This window comes from Odocoileus virginianus, chromosome 20 (assembly GCF_023699985.2).
Source record: "Odocoileus virginianus isolate 20LAN1187 ecotype Illinois chromosome 20, Ovbor_1.2, whole genome shotgun sequence".
In the NCBI taxonomy this organism is placed as follows: domain Eukaryota; kingdom Metazoa; phylum Chordata; class Mammalia; order Artiodactyla; family Cervidae; genus Odocoileus; species Odocoileus virginianus.
In genome coordinates, this window is record NC_069693.1 from 48,844,193 (window position 1) to 48,861,888 (window position 17,696).

General features: G+C 49.8%; 1 long non-coding RNA gene across 1 annotated transcript in view; it reads right to left on the reverse strand.

The window, feature by feature from the left end:
• Positions 1–1,420: 1,420 nt before the first annotated feature.
• Positions 1,421–17,696, reverse strand: part of LOC110148559 (uncharacterized) — a 40,944-nt gene continuing 24,668 nt past the window's right edge. The window contains exon 4 of the long non-coding RNA XR_002317196.2: positions 1,421–10,898. This is a non-coding gene — a long non-coding RNA (uncharacterized lncRNA). The remainder of the gene's footprint in view (positions 10,899–17,696) is intronic.

Sequence of the window (17,696 nt, forward strand, 5' to 3'; positions counted from 1 at the left end):
CAAAGAAACAAAAAATTCAACTGAAAAATGGGTTGCTGCTGCTGCTGCTGTTGCTGCTAAGTCGCTTCCGTAGTGTCCGACTCTGTGTGACCCCAGAGACAGCAGCCCAACAGGCTCCCCTGTCCCTGGGCTTCTCCAGGCAAGAACACTGGAGTGGGTTGCCATTTCCTTCTCCAATGCATGAAAGTGAAAAGTGAAAGTGAAGTCGCTCAGTTGTGTCCGACCCTCCACGACCCCATGGACTGTAGCCTACCAGGCTCCACCATCCATGGGATTCTCCAGGCAAGAGTACTGGAGTCGGTTGCCATTGCCTTCTCCGGAAAAATGGGCAGAAGACCTAAATCAGTATTTCTGCAAAGAAGAAATACAAATGGCCACAAAACATGAAAAGGTACTCAACACCGCTAGTTATCAGAGAAATGCAAATCAAAACTACACTAAAGTACCACACTTCACACCACTCAGGACAGCCATGATTAAAAAGACGACAAAGAACAAAAGCTAGGGAGGGTGTGGAGACAAGGGAACCCTCCTACACTGTTCGTGGACATGTAAGCTGGTACAGCCACTATGGAAAACGTATGGAGGTTCCTCAAAAAACTAAAAGTAGGATTACCTAATGATCCAATTCTGGGCATATATCCAGACAAAACTATAATTCAAAAAGATACAGGCACCCCAACGTTCACAGCAGCACTATTCACAACAGACAACACATGGAAACAATGTAAATGCCCATTGAGAGAGGAATGGATAAAGATGTCACAGTACATAAACTACAATGGAAGACTACTCAGTAATAAAAAAGAACAAAATAATGTCATCTGCAGCAACATGGATGCAACCAAACATTATCAATCATACCAAGTGAAGTAAGCCAGACAAAGATAAATAGCCATATGATATATGTGGAATCTAAAGCAGGATATAAATTAACCTATGAAACAGAAACAGACTCACAAACATAGAGAACAGACTTGTGGTTGCTAAGCCGTTGGGGCAGGGGGGCGATGCAGCAGGAATTTGGGATTAGTGGAAACACTCTATTACATACGGAATGGATCAATAAAAATATCCTATTGTATAGCACAGGGAACTATATTCAATGTCCTGTGATAAACCATCATGGAAAAGAATATAAAACAAGAATGTGTATGTTCATACAACTGAATCACTGTGATGTACAGCAGAAAGTAATACAACATTGTCAATCACCTATACTTCAGTAAAAGAAAAGAAAAACAGCCGACCACGTTCAAATGAGCAACCCAGTGGCGCTGGGCACATTCAGTGTTGTGTGACCACTGCCTTTTCCTAGCTCCAAAGCGTTTCCATCATCCCCCCAGACACTCAGCATCACTCACCCCCCACCTTCCCCAGCCCCTGGTGAGCACTCCTCTCCTCTGTCTACAGATCTGCCTATTCTGGATGCTTCCTGCGGATGGAACCACACACTGTGCCCGGCTTCTTTCACCCGCGCATCTTTGAGGTTCTCACATGGGTCAGGGCTGAGGACTGCCCCAGCACACGCTTGTATGCATATTGCGAGCATCCTCTTCCATGTCACATGGCAACCCCGAGGCGCGGCAGGGCAGGCGTGCACTCCCGCCCTGCTTGTCTGCTCTGGGCCTGTCCCCTCTCCCTCCGGCCCTGCTGGCTCCTATGGCCCCACGGACCACTCAGATTAGCAGCTGTGTCCTCCCAGGGGCGGTCCCTGGCCTGGGTGTCCCCGACATGCACTCACACACTGACACATACACACGTATGTAGCAGAACAGCCCCGTCCTGTGGCTTGGCACTTTGCTATTTTTCACTTAGTATATCCTGGAGGTTGTTCCACATCAGAGGCAGCACCATCTCGTCTTGTTCTTGGCTGCATACTACTCCACTGCATGGTTCTGATTCCTAACAGAGTGAGGGCCCAAGCTTCTGATCCCCACATAGGGACAGCCCTGCCAACACTCAGACACCCAGCCTGGAAAGGGAAGTCTGAGATGTCCCCTCTGCTTTCTTGGCTTCAAATCTCCTTGGGCCAACACTTCATGTGCCTTTCTCTTTCCAACACTTGACGTGCATTTGTACTCTGTAGACATGTCACAGATGCTTGTTAATCACACAAATGAAAAAAGAAACAACTACTTTTCATGCATTGTTTAAGGTCTGGCTCAGATACCACTTCTTCCAGGAAGCCTTCCCTAGTCACCCCTCTCTGAGCCCACAGGCCCTGTGCTCTCATCACAGTACTTAACGCCTACCATCTGCGATTATCAGTATCTACCCCATCAGCTATGATTTCTCTGGGTATTGCCAAGAGTTGGAAGGACACCCAGCACAGAGCAGTGAATGGACACCAGTGTAGTCAGCATCGGGTGTAAAGCATGCCTAGTGGCTTCAGGTTCCTCCAGGCCCAGAGAGGTGGGAGGCAGGTGCAATCACAGCCACTTTCCAGATGAGGAAGGTGAGGCTTGGAGAGGCTCAGCATCTTACCTGAGGCACCCAGCTTCTCACTGGGGGAGGGGCTGGTGAGCCCACCTCTCCAGCTCTCCCCCACCCCGAACTTTGCTCCCACCCTCCTCAGGGCTGAAGGGCACCCACAGAGCAGAGCACATTCTGGATCTTGGGGAGCAGCAGAAGGTTCGGGGGAAGGCTGGGTGGGGTGGGAGTTGGGCAGTGTCTCTAGCACCCTGGTGCCCTCAGGACCCCAGCAGGGAGGGGGAGGTGATCCTCGGGGAAATTCCACGTGAGCACACATGTGTCAGCCCCAGAGCCCTTTGACAACGCTGGGAAGAGACAGTCACGGAAGCACCCTTCCCCGCCACACCCCAGAGCAAAGGGCTGGCCCCGCCTCAGGTGGCTGGGTTCATGGTATACTCTGCCCTCTCTCACCTCTGTTGTGGGAGAGTAGGAGGGAGAAAAGAACACGTTCGCTGAGGGGAAAGCGCAGAAGATACTAAGAAGCTTCAGCACAGGGAGACGTGACAGGGTCGGGGAGCCCATGGCAGGGAGGGGCACACACGGCCACGTCTCTGGCGGGGCCCCACCAGGTAACCAGGGCCTTGTCGTTTGCCCGGCCAGCTCCCCCCACCTTGCCTCCTGCTGAGAGCTGTGCCTTTCTCAGGGGGGTTCCATGCTGCGAGCAGAGCTGGGAAGTGGGGACAAGGAAACAGGCCCCACGGAGGCTGGAGAGCCAAGGGGAGGGTCTCCTTTTGCTGTGGAGACTCAAGATCTGGACGAGACCATGAGAAAACAAGCAAAACTGGGGACTTCCCTGGTGGTCCAGTGGTTGAGAATCCACCATCCAATGCAGGGGGACAAGGGTTCCCTGGCCAGGGAACTAAGATCCCACAGGCCATGGGGCACCAAGCCCACGTGTCACAACCAAAGGAGCCGATGCACTGCAACAAGAGCTCCTGCCTGCCTCAACTAAGACTGGACACAGCTAAAAATAAGTAAATATGTGCATCTATAAAAGAAAACAAGTGAAACTGCAAATGAAGCTCATTTCCATGATAAAAGCAAAGTGGAGGGAGGGAATGAGAGGCAACTCTGAGATCTAAGGTTGGCAGCGGGGCTGCAGTGGATAGCCTGGGAGGGGTTCTGGATGGAGTCACTGCAGGATGCAAAAGACACGGGGAGGAGAGAGAATTCTGAGAAACCATGGGCTCCCCTGGTGGCTCAGCAGTAAAGAGTCTGCCTGCCAATGCAGTAGACACAGGCTTGAGTCCTGGATCCAGAAGATCCCCTGGAAAAGGAAATGGCAACCCATGCCTTACCTGGAAGGCAAGGAAAACCTTACCTGGAAACCCCCATGACAGAGGAAGCTGGCAGGCTACAGTCCAGAGTCGCAAAGAACTGGACACGACTGAGCAGCTAAACACACACGAAAACACAACTGTGGGCTGAGGAGTGGGTTCCTCCTGACGCTTGAGAGAAATGAAAAGTGAAAACGTGGCTTCCTTCCAACCTTCCAAATCCTTTTGGTGGATGGGCCACACCCCTCTATGATGCTCTCTGGACTGGGCCACCTGGAACCTCGGTTCTTATTAGGGTTCCATCCGCAAAGCCCCTTTCACAACAAGGAAATGATCTAATCCCCATCAAGAGAGAGAGGCAGGGGCTGTAGTCACCCCGCATCAGAGATGAGGAAACTGAGGTGCAAAGAGGTCATGTGAGTTGCCCAAGGTCACGGCACTAAAAGGGGCCGAGTCAGGACAAATCCTTGCGTTTTCCTGACTCCGAATCCCCAATCTCTTTTCTCTCTCCAGCTCTGCCCCAGGAGAAGGATCCTATGACACTGAATCGTCTCTTTTTCAGGGTTTAATGTTTCGGGCCAGATCTGAGTGAGGTTTGCCGTTTCCTCCAAAATTTGGCCTGACCTCAGGGCACCACTGCCCGGTCACTGGCCAGAATGCCCTGTTGGCAGCTGTGGGCTGGTGGACAGGCTGCTCTTGGCACGACGCAGTGGAAACTCAGACAACTCAAGAAAAACTCTATTTGTCTTTGTGGTCAAAACACACAGGACAATTTTACAGATGTCAAATAGGATGATGGCCAGTGCTGGCACAGATGGAGAATGGGCACGGCTGCTCTGCGTTAGTGGAGCTTTAAACCTGTATGACCTTCGGGAGAGCAGTCTGGCACCATGAATCCCATGTCTTAAAAACGCAAAGCCTTTGACCCAGCAAGTCCACTTCTAGGAACACAGCCCAAGGAAACAGTCTACTGGATACTACACTGTTCTCATTGCCACAGTGACCGACCTCAGACTGAGCTCCTACGGGGTCAAGGGAGCTCACGTCTGACAGCCTGACTGGAGCTGGTTCACTGGAGCAGCTGTTCTTCTCCAGCCTTGTTCTGCTTCCCCCGTAAATGCAAGAGCATTTTGACTATATTGAAAATTAGCATCTAATCATGCATACATATTTCTATGTATTTCATGGCTTGGCTTTCAATTCCAAAAGCAATAAAACTTTCAGTCTAGAGGGCACATCAGGGCTCTTCTAGTCCAACATTCCCCAAAGTGGGAGGTGAAAGGGTAGGTGGAGTGGATGCCTGTATGCTTGGATAAGCTCGGGGAAATGGGCACATACTTCCTTGCAGGCTTTCTCAGAGCCTTTTTGCTTGATGGTGGGTACTGCAGTCTACACGAGACAGAAAGGAGTGGCAGTGTCAGACTCCTGTAACAAACGACCACAAACTGGGTGATGGCAAACAGCAGCAGGATCCCGTCTCACACTTCTGGAAGCCAGACGTCTAAAGTCAAGGTGCCAGCGGGGCCAGGCTCTCTCTGAAGGCTCTCAGGGGGAACCCTTCCTGCCTCTTCCACCTTTGGATGGACACAGGTGTCCTTGGCTTGTGGCTGTATCTTTCCCACCTCTGCCTTCATCTTCACGTGTCTTCCCTCAGTGTGTATCAGTTCAGTTCAGTCGCTCAGTCGTGTCTGACTCTTTGTGACCCCACGGATTGCAGCATGCCAGACTTCCCTGTCCATCACCAACTCCCGGAATTTACTCAAACTCAAACTCATGACTCACTCAAGTCAGTGATGCCATCCAACCATCTCATCCTCTGTTGTCCCCTTCTCCTCCTACTTTCAATCTTTCCCAGCATCAGGATCTTTTCCAATGAGTCAGCTCTTTGCATCAGGTGGCCAAAGTACTGGAGTTTCAACTTCAGCATCAGTCCTTCCAATGAATATTCAGTTCTGACTTCCTTTAGGATGGACTGGTTGGATCTCCTTGCAGTCCAAGGGACTCTCAACAGTCTTTTCCAACACCACAGTTCAAAAGCATCAATTCTTCGGTGCTCAGCTTTCTTTATAGTCCAGCTCTCACATCTATACATCTATACATGACCACTGGAAAAACCATAGCTTTGACTAGACCATGTGTGTCACTGTGCCTAAATTCCCCTTTTCTTCGAAGGACCCCAGCCACCTGACTCGAGTCTGACTTCATTCTAACTTCATCACGTCTGCAAAGACCCTAATACGGTCACACTCACAGGTCCACATGGAGGTGAATCGGGGGGGTGCTTTTCGCTGCAGCATAGATGGAAGCTTCAGAAGGGGGTGGTGGTGAGGAGCCGACTGATGTCAAGTTCTCCCAGCATCCCTCAACCTGCTGTGCTGGGAGAGTGGGGGTGAGGGTGGGCTCAGGGGGACAGCAAGTACAGTGGGGAGACCACTGTGCCATCCAGACAAGAGGAGATGGCAGCTCAGACCAGGCGGAGCCAGTGCAGGAGGTGAAGCGGGTGGCCTGGGGCGTCCCTTTGAAGGTGGAGTAAAAGGTAACTGCATTTGGACGTGAAATGGGAGAAAATGAGGCATCAAGGGGGAGCTCCAGGTTTTAGCCGAAGATACCAGGACAGCGGAGTTGCCATTAGAGCAAAGCAAAGAGCCAACTCGTTTCCGGGCACACTCAGGCAGACTGACGTGGACTAGGATGGAGGGACTGGTCCTTCAGGCGGGCATGGACCTGGGTGCAGAGTCACCCCTGCCCCACCCTGTGAAATCAGTCCTCTTTGTGTTTCCAGGAGCAAATCCACGACCGCCGTGTATACACTGGCCTCAATGCCTCCCGCCAGAGTCACCTCCTGACGCTCCTGCCCCACTCACACTCCCGCTTTCTGGGCACCCACCACCTCCCTGTCAACATGGGAGGCTGCAGATCTTGGGGCCTCGGTGTCCTCTGCCAGGGCTCACAGGTGGTCTTGTGGTTCTGGGGGGAGGGGCAGGACCCTGCCCACACCTACCAGCCCCAGGGGGCCTTCCCAGCAGCTGGGGTGTGCCCGGGGTGTCCTAGGGAGGGGGCACCGCCGTGGGCACTGCCAGCAGACAACAGAGGCTGCCCAGGGCAGGAGAGGTCCCTTAGGTGGGGACTCTTGTGGCTTTCGGTGACTGTGCGTCTCAGGCTGGGCTGACCAGCTGGGCTCGGCAAATCCTGCGGGCACAACCTCAGAATTGGAGTCCGCTTCTGTTTCATCAGGGCCGAGGGCGGTTCACACTCATGAAAAAGGGTCTTGCTGCCCAGGCTGAAGGCACTCGCCAGCCGGCTGCACCACAGAGTCACTTCTCAGGTTCGCCACAAAGCAGGTTAGGGAGCCACAGTCCACTGTCCTAATTTGAGCTCTGAAATGTCTGTGGACCTCTCCCTTTTGCCGGGAATTCAAAGGACCTGGTCCAACATCTGGGCAAAAAGGAGGCTGGCCCAAATTCCAGGCAACCGCTTGGCCTGGGCAGCAGAAGACGTGGCGATGAACTGTGACGAATTCCTCAGGCAAGGGGTAGGGCCCTCGGAGCCTCTGTTTTCCCGTCTGTAAAGTGGGATCTCGCTCCCGCATGTTCCGAGGGTGGGATGGCCCCGCGGGCTCCAGGCCCTGCTCTGTGGAGAAGCCTGGGCGAGGGTGGAGGCCGGATTCTGAGCCCTCCTGCCTCCACCGCAGCCCTTCCTGCCTCAGCCAGAACAACTCTGGTCAGTCTTCCAAGTAAAAGCTCCCCACCAGGAGGTGCAAAACCTACTGGCCAGTGGTTCGGGATCTCATGGCTCTGATTCCTGTCCAGGGCCCTTTGGGTTGTGGTCAGAGTCATCTAGGACCTGACTGTCCACCTTCCTTTCTAGCTGTGCTTCTCTCTTATCAGTCATGTGCTCCTGGGTGAGCTGCCAATCACAGGGCCCCACCACTGAGCCTACATGTGATTCAGGCCTGGCCAGTCAAAGACCTCCTGCCCTCTAGCCACAGGGATAGGACCAAGGCTTAGTCATGTGACTAAGATGGCCAATCAAGAGTCTTCCCTGGACCACCGATATTCTGAAACAGGAAAAGAGACACAATCCCTTCTCTTTTTTCATCAAGCTGGAGGACCTAAGCCTGAGTTCACATCAGCACCATGTTTCTCACTGCTGGGAGAAAACCTGTTTACTCTCAGAGAAAATGAGGTCCTCATTTTCAATGGGGAAAGTCAAGAAAGCTCACTTGGCAGCAAAGTCCCCGGAGTGGATCTTTAAGCTTCTTAGGGGTTAATGTAAGTAAGAACTTTGCTTTTGTTTATTTATTTAGTGGTGTCCTTCTCTGAGAAACCAAATACAGTTTGCAGCATCCAGACAGCACTTGAGACAGTTCAAGGGATACAGAGAGGGCAGGCAGGAAGGGCAAGCATAGGGCGGAGCCAGTTTTAAAGGGACTTGACAACTGGCCAAGAAATAGCCATGCTCTAACCCTCTTGATGGCAGGAAGACTCTGAGGGTTTAGGTACCCCTCCAAAATCACACACAGGGTGTCTGAAGCACTCTTTTAACTCCAGAGCCCATGTCCCCAGACTTTTGAATTTCGTAGAAATTTAGAAAAATCTTTTGAGAACTAAAAAGAATCAATAAAGTTCCCCAGCCATCCCTGACCAGCATCCCTTCATAAAATGATAACTTAACCCTCAGCAATAGAGGAAGGACATGAGCTGTGAGCAAAGGTCAGTCCTCTTGTTTGCATTTTGTTCAGTTTGGAGGGACACATGGTGATTTTCTCACGTTTCCTCAAAGCACTGACTACTGGAAATGGGCATGAGCAGGCAGCGGGTGTGCAAGTATCCTGGGGCTGCTGTAACCAAGCATCACAAACTAGAGGACTTTGAGACAGCAGAAATGGGGCTTCCTTGGTGGCTCAGTGATAAGGAATCTGATTGCCAAAGCAGGAGACACAGGTTCAATCCCTGATCCAGGAAGAGCCCACGTGCCTCGGAGCAACTAAGACTGTGCACCACAACTACAGAGCCTGTGCTCTAGCGCCTGGAGCTGCAACTATGGAGACTGCACCCTGCAACTACTGCAGCCCAAGTGCCCCAGAGCTGGCGCTCCACGAGAGAAGCCCCTGCAGTGAGAAACCTGGGCACAGCAACTAGAGAGCAGCCCCTTCTCCCTGCAGCCAGAGAAAAGCCTGCCCAGCAATGATGACCCAGCACAGCCAAAAGTAAGTAAAATTAGTAAAAAACAAGCAAACAAACAAACAAACAAAACCCAGCAGAAATGTATAGTCCAGAGCCCTAAAGTCTAAAGTCCAGGTGTCAGAGACTTCCCTGGTCGTCCAGTGTCAAAGATTCTGTGCTCCCACCCAATGAAGGTGCCCTAGGTTTGATTCCTGATCAGGGAACTAGATCCCACATGCCGCAACTAAGACCCAGCACAGTCAAACAACAAAAATATAAAATCAAATTAAGGTGTCTGCAAGGCCAAGGGCTCTCTGAAGGCTCCAGGGAGGATTCTGTGGCTTGTACAAGAGCCACTCCCATCTCTGCCTCCATCTTACATGGCCTCTCCAAGGTGGTCTGTGTCTAAATTCCCTTCTTCCACCTGACTGGATAATGGGGTGAAGCACTGGCTTAAGGTGAGAATAAACTGATATTCTGAGTCATTAACAACAGTAGGGAAGAAAGTGTTTGAGCCAGCTTCAAGTGGGGTTGGAAAGATGAGTTTTGCTTTGGATATGTTTGTTATGTTTGCAATGACTGTAATACAAGTATTTGTGATTATATCCTGTGAACAATTATGAATGTTAAGCCTGGACAAATTTGGTCTTAAGGTCTGTAGAGATACTTGAGGAAAATAATAAAAATGAACTGCTTTTAAAAATAAATAAGTCATAATTAGCCTCCAACTAATAAAAATAAATGGAAAAAAAAAGAAAAAAAAATAAAATATATGAGAAACACACACCAAAAAAAAAATAAATAAATAAGTCAGTAAATTCCCCTCTTTTTATAAGGACACCAGGCATTAGATCAGGGCCACCCTAACCCAGTAAGAACCTATCTTAACTTGATGACATCTGCAAAGACCCTATTTCTAAACATAAGGTCACATTCACAGGTTCTGAGGGGCAAGACTGGCGTAGATCTTTCTAAGGGACACCATTCAAGCTGGCTGAGCAGGCCAGCATTACTGGGCACCTCCACCCCCGAGGCCCTTCCCATGCTGACAGCAAAGCGTGAGAAAGATGGATCTGAGGGATGGTGCCCTCCCAGCTTGGGGAGAAGGGTTGGACTGCCAGGGACAGCTGGGGACCCCTGGGCAGAGCCAGCTTTCCTCACACATTTCTGTTCCAAGGAGTAACTGTCTGGAGGGCAGCCAGTTGCCAGCTGGCAAAGCCAGGCTAAGACATGAAGCTTCAGTGCTGGGCCAGGGCTGGACTATGACCTGGGCACCTTCCTGGGGAAGAAGCTCAAAGCCTCGCCCCAGGCCAGGAAACCGGCCCCGCCAAGGGGCAGATTCACAGCAGAGGGACTCACACCTTGGCCTTTCGGATGGCAGGAGGACTTGACTCTGCCATGAGGGCCCCTCTGTGCCCTCCCAGCACGAGTGTAGAGACACGGCAGCAGCCACCACCTGGCCTGGCCTCAACCCTCTGGATGCAGACCAGAGTTTGCTCACAGGCTCCCTGGAGGCCGACGCTGCAGGGGGGACTTGAGTCAACCGAAACTACACGCTTCTCAGAGAGGGGTGGTAACCAGCCTGAGGTCATAAAGCCATCATTCAGTGCCAGCGTGAGAGACCTGCCTCCCAGTTCTGCCAACGCGAGCCTTTTACCCACTGAGATGGTTCTGTGAGGGGAGGTTTTTGCCCCTGGGAACCAGGGTTGATTTTATAATGGTTTTACAGTGTCATCAGGAAGAAAGTGTCATCCACTTCACAGTCAGGCCTGCTGGACACCTGATCTTTGAGAAAAGGAGAGAGAGAGAAGCAGCTCTGACTAAACACCTACTGTGCACCATGTGCTTCCAGTTCCCATTCCCACCATCTTACCTGTGAGTGGCAGAAGGCCCAGGGCAGCTGGAGCCATCCCGGGGTTCCCATCCCCTCTCACGCCATCCCAGTGTGTCAGCTTACCTCGCTGAGTCTCAGTTGACTCACCTGTAAAAAGACCATGGGCGCAGTGTCACAGGTGGTCACTAGGATTAGGGGTCCCATCCCAGGAACAGGCACATAGTAGGTGCTCAAGAAAGGTGATGTCCGCTAATTATTAGAGAATGCAGATCCCAACGACAGTGATTTCTCACACCGGTCAGAACAGCCATCATTAAAAAGTCTACAAAGAGGACTTCCCCTGGTGGCGCAGTGGATAAGGATCTGTCTGCCAACGCAGGGAACATGGGTTTGATCCGTGGCCTAGGAAGATTTCACATGCCGAGGAGCAACTAAACCCATGCTCTAGAGCCTGTGCTCCACAACAAGAGAAGCCACCACAATGAGACGCCCGAGCACCGCAGCAAAGAGCAGCCCCTGTTCGCTGCAATGAGAGAAAAGCCCGCACACAGCAACAAAGACCCAGTGCAACTAAAAAAAGAAAAAGTCTACAAATAAATGCTGGAGAGGGTGTGGAGAAAAGGGAACCCTTCTACATTGCTGGTGAGAATGTAAACTGGTGCAGGTGCTATGGAAAACAGCATGAAGTTTTCTAAAAAAAAAAAAAAACTAAAAGTAGAGCCGCCATATTATCCAGTAATCCCACTCCTGGGTACACGTCTGGGGAAAACTGTAACTGGAAAAGATACAGGTACCCCTATGTTCACTATTTATATTAGCCAAGACATGAAAGCAATCTAAACATCCATCAACAGATGAATGGATAAAGAAGACGTGGTACATGTATACAATGGAAATATTACTCAGCCATAAGTAATAGTCACGATGAAATAATGCCACTGCATTAACATGTATGGACATAGAGATTATCATAGTGAGTGAAGTAAGCCAGACAGAGACAAATATCATATGATATCACTTATATGTGGAATTGAAAATATGACACAAATGATCTTATCTACAAAACAGAAACAGACACACAGACAGAGAACAGACTAGTGTTTGCCAAGGGGGAAGGGAGGCGGGAGAGGGATGGAGTGGGAGTTTGGGGTTAACAGATGCAAACAATTACATAGAGAATGGATAAACAGGTCCTACTGTATAGCATAGGGAACTATATTCAATATCCTGTGATAAAGCATAATGGAAAAGAATATGAACAAGAATGTATGTAGATGTATAACGGAAACACTTTGCTATACAGTAGAAATTAACACGACACTAAGTCAAATATACTTCAATGACTTTCTTTTTTTTAATGAAGAAAGATGGTGTTTTAACTTTCCACTGCTAGTGGAATACTTTTCTGCAAACTTTACCGCTTCAACAGCGCATGCTCAGTATCTGCTGTCTGGGGGTCAGAAACTTAACACGGGTCTCACTGAGTCAAACTGAGCTGTCAGTGGGGCCCCTGAGGTTCTAGGGACAAACTGTTCTCGCCCATTCCAGCATCCAGCAGTGGCCCCTCTTTCTTGGCTCATGGTCCTGTCTCCATCACCAAAGCCAGTGACCCTGCATCTTGGACCCATCTCCATTGCCTCCTCTTTCTCTGACCACAGCTGGGAAAGGGACTCTGATTTCAAGGACTTGTGATTCCACAGTGCCCACCGGGATCACCCAGGATCATCCCGCATGACAAGGCCCTTCACTCAATCACGCCGGCCAAGTCCCTTCTGCCACATCAGATCACACACACGCAGGTTCCAGGAACCAGGGCGAGGGCGTCTTGGCTGGGGTGGGGACACGCAGGGGCGGGCGGTACTGTGCTGACCACAGGTGAGCCGAGTTGAACTCCATCGAGCAAGGGAAACCTGGGCCGGTCCTGGCAGTTCTTCCTGAAAGAAGAGGATTCCACTAAACCCTGCTCACTCAAGGGCCATTTCCCACCCCTGCTGTTTTTGACTCTCTTCAAAGAAGCTCTGTCTAGCCAAGGAGACGGGGTCAGGGCTGCCAAACCTTTGCTTCAAAATAAACCTACTTGGAAATTTCCACCGGACCAGGCCCTTTCCCCTCTCCCAGACCTGCCCAAAATCCCAGACCAAGCAGGGCATCTTATGGAAGGACCATTAGACTCCAAGTTCTCCCGAGAAGGTTTTTGTTGTTGTTTGGGTGTTTTCTTTTCTTTGGTTTGTTTTCCCCATCAAACTAAACAGCACCAGGCATGCTGTTACGCAGGAAAAATGAACTGGTTAGGACATCACCCTCAACTTAGGAGAGGGTTTTACAGTTCTAATCGTCACAAGGACCTCATCTGTTCCCCCACCCAGCTTGTATCCTCTAGGGTCCCTCCTTGCAGTGTTCAAAGAGCACACAGCTATTTCACAAGCTCCACACGTTCACAGGGAGTGTATTTTATGCCAACAGAGGCAGGCACATATATCCCACTTGCCTAACACCCAGCATCTTTTGATTTGAATGGATTCATGCAGGAAGTCACTATTTACGATGGGCTCAGCATTAGATGTTTTGCATGGAAGATGTACATTTGTTTTGGATTTCCAACAGGTTCACATGTCATCTTATGAATTCCCTACCCCAACAATTCAGGGGTCCCCAATTTCCTGATGAGGAAACAGGAGTGGGAGAGGGAGGAGACTTGGGCCCTGTCAGTTAGCTGATAAGTGGCAGGCTGGGTTTGAGGCTGGGTCCTCTGACTTCAGATCATCCCAGTTGACTGTGGCCACACTCACTTCAATTGTGCCTGAGTTTATGCTAATGAGGTGACTCCTGGTGCCCCCAGAGAGCTTCAGCATGGGGGCTGATTGTGGGGGGATCCAACCATCTGATTAGAGGGCTGAAACTTGCAGCGCCATCCCCGACCTCCAGGGAGGTGACTGGGGAAACACCAGTGGCAAATGATTTACTCAGCCATGTCTATATAATGGAACCTCCAGGAAAACCCTTCTGGGTTGGTGAACACATTCATGTGTCAAGAGGTTGTGCAACAAAGATCAACAAAGATCAGACCCCAAACCCCATGGGGACAAAAGGTCTGAGCCCATTCCAGACCTTCCACTATATACATTTTTTTCATCAGTATCCTTTACAATAAATGTAAAGAATTCATATTTACGATAATAATAAATGTAAAGAGGGAATTCCCTAGTAGTCCAGTCATTAAGACTCCATGCTTTCACTGCTGAGGGCTCAGGTTCAATCCCAGGTCAGGGAACTAAGATCCCAGAAACCACGTGGTTTGGCTAAAAAAAGTAAACATGAGGAAAGCATTTCCCTGAGTTCTAAGAGCCATCATAGCAAGCTATTGAATGGAGAAGGGGACTTCTTGATTTGTAGCCAAACCAGAAAGAAGTGGGTGTCACCTGGGGACTCACCACTTGTGACTGGCATCGAAGTGGAGGCAGTCTTCTGGGACTGAGCCCTTCACCTGTGAGGTGAAGCCCGTCACCTGTGGGGTCTGCTCTGACTCCTGGTATTTAAGTGTTAGAATTGAATTAAGTTGTAGGACATCCACTTGGTGTCCATAAAGAATGACAGAATTGTTTGTTGTGAAAAATCCACATAATTGGTGTCATAAATGTTATGCATGAAAAATAGACCTTAGTAGTAGCTATATTCATTCACACGTTAACTCATTCAACGTTTAACAAGTTGCTTAAGTCAACTCTGCACTGTGATAAGTGATGAGCAAGAAAGGCACACCCTGAACTCACAGAGACAGGACGCACAACCTCCAGATCATGGTCTCTCCACATGCTGAGCCCAGGACTGCATGATTTACCGACAGAAACAGCAGAGAGTCTGAGTCAATTGTGTAGGGTAGGGTCACTGCACTGGTAACTTAGAATTCTCCTTTCAAATTTAGTTATATAACAGGCTGAATAATGGCCCCCCGCATCGTATCAGGTCCCGATCCATGGAACCTATAAATGTTACCTTCTACAGCAAAGAATTGCAGATGTAACTAAGAATCCCAAGATGAGAAAAGTATCCTGAGTTATCTGGTGGGTTTAAATGCTATCGCATGGGGGTTTCCCTGGTGGTCCAGTGGCTAAGACTCCACTCTCCCAATTCGGGGGCTGGGGATAGGGGTGAGGGGCCGGGTGCGACTCTTGGTCAGGGAACTAGATCCCACAGGCCACAACTAAGAGGTCGAGTTCACACACCAAAATTAAAGATCCCGCATGCGGCAACAAAGATCAGAGATCCCGAGTGCCGCAACTAAGACTTGGCACAGCCAAATAAATAAATAAGTATTTGGAAAAAAGAACAATGAAAACAAAAAGCAAACGCTATCACGTGTATCCTCATAAGCGAGGCCAAGGAGGATCTGACACCCACAAGGAGACGGCAGAGCGACAGGAGGGGCAGAGACACTGATGTGGCCACAAGGCTGCCAGAAGCTAGGGGAGACAGGGAGTCCCTCCCCTGAAGCCTCCAGAGGGCGTGCAGTCCTCTGGAGAGAATACATTCCTGCTTTGTTTTTTGTTTTTGTTTTTTTTAATCACCAAGTTGATGGTAATTTATTACAGGTGTCACAGGAAATGAGCACAAGGCATAAGCCGGTTATGTGCACAAATCTGAAGTGCACGGCACGGCGAACTGCCACATCCACACACAGCACGTGTCATCCTGCAGACCAAGAGAGAACGCCTCCAGCACCCCAGGGGTCGGGCACTGCCCTCTGCCCACCTCTGCCACGAAAGACTGGTTTTCCCTGCTCTGAACTTCACATACAAGGGACTGTACTGCACGCACTCTTTTTTTTTTGTTTCTGTTTTTGGTTTTTTTTTTCCATTTATTTTTATTAGTTGGAGGCTAATTACTTTACATCATTACAGTAGTTTTTGTTATACATTGAAATGAATTAGCCATGGATTTACATGTATTCCCCATCCCGATCCCCCATCCCACCTCCCTCTCTACCCGATCCCTCTGGGTCTTCCCAGTGCACCAGGCCCGAGCACTTGTCTCATGCACCCAACCTGGGCTGGTGATCTGTTTCACCCTAGATAATATACATGTTTCAATGCTGTTCTCTTGAAACATCCCACCCTCGCCTTCTCCCAGAGTCCACAAGTCTGTTCTATACATCTGAGTCTCTTTTTCTGTTTTGCATATAGGGTTATCGTTACCATCTTTCTAAAGTCCATATATATGTGTTAGTATACTGTAATGGTCTTTATCTTTCTGGCTTACTTCGCTCTGTATAATGGGCTCCAGTTTCATCCATCTCATTAGAACTGATTCAAATGAATTCTTTTTAATGGCTGAGTAATATTCCATGGTGTATATGTACCACAGCTTCCTCATCCATTCGTCTGCTGATGGGCATCTGGGTTGCTTCCATGTCCTGGCTATTATAAACAGTGCTGCGATGAACATTGGGGTGCACATGTCTCTTTCATATCTGGTTTCCTTGGTGTGTATGCCCAGAAGTGGGATTGCTGGGTCATATGGCAGTTCTATTTCCAGCTTTTTAAGAAATCTCCACACTGTTTTCCACAGTGGCTGTACTAATTTGCATTCCCACCAACAGTGTAAGAGGGTTCCCTTTTCTCCACACCCTCTCCAGCATTTATTGCTTGTAGACTTTTGGATAGCTGCCATCCTGACTGGCGTATAATGGTACCTCATTATGGTTTTGATTTGCATTTCTCTGATAATGAGTGATGTTGAGCATCTTTTCATGTGTTTGTTAGCCATCTGTATGTCTTCCTTGGAGAAATGTCTGTTGAGTTCTTTGGCCCATTTTTTGATTGGGTCATTTATTTTTCTGGAGTTGAGCTGGAGGAGTTGCTTGTATATTTTTGAGATTAATCCTTTGTCTGTTGCTTCGTTTGCTATTATTTTCTCCCAATCTGAGGGCTGTCTTTTCACCTTACTGCACGCACTCTTGTGTGAGTGTCCTTTGCTCAACGTAGTATCACTGCAATGCACACATACTGGTGGGTTTTTCTTTCTTCCTTTTCGGACTATAGGACTTTAACCTGTTTGTCTAGTATCCTATGGATGGACAGCTCGGCTGTTCCCAGCCATCAGCTGTTAATAAGCTGACAGGAACATAGTTCCACAGTCTTTTGTAGATGTGTCCCCTCTGTCTCATTCCCATACCTAGGAGTGGCCCTGCAGGGTTTGGTTTCATCATTTTCTGTAGTTTCCAGGTGACTCAAATGTTTAAATCAGGTGTGAGAACCACTCTCCAGGCCAGTGGTTCTTGACCAGGAACAGTTTTGCCCCCAGGGGTCATTTGGCAAATTGGAACATCTCGGCTGGTCACAACTCAGAGCTATGCTAATGGTATCTCGGGGATCGAGGCTGGGCTGCTGGTCAACGTCCTACAGTACATAGGGCACGCCCTACCCACCCACACAACAAGGGATTATCCAGAGCCCGTGGTCAGGAGACCTGAGGGTGAGAAATTCAACTGCGCCATTCACTCAGGACCACACGTGTGAATGGCCCACCTGCAGGTCAGCATCGGCTCCCAGAGTCCGGCCCTGCTCAGAGGGTGGGAAGGGCTGGTGGTGGTGGGACCCAGAGGTCTGAGCCCTCAACAGAGGCAGGCTGCCCTGCTGAGAATGCAGAGCTAACCTTGGCTGTGAGCCTTGAGCAGGAGTGCCCAGGGGCCCTCCTGCCCCACAGACAGGAGTGTGGACTTCCGCTCAGTCCTCCCTTCCTGGGTCTGTCAACTCCACGGACACAAAAAGACTCCGGAGGGTGGGGACCATGTCTTGGCTGGTCCTCCATTCCAGGCAGCCCTGTGGGGGTCACTGAAGTGAGGCTGTCCCATGGGACACAGGACATGGGTACCAAGTTCCTACAGGAAGGCTCCTCTGCTCCATCTGTGCTCCTTCCAGAGGTGCCCCACATCCCTTCATGGGCTCC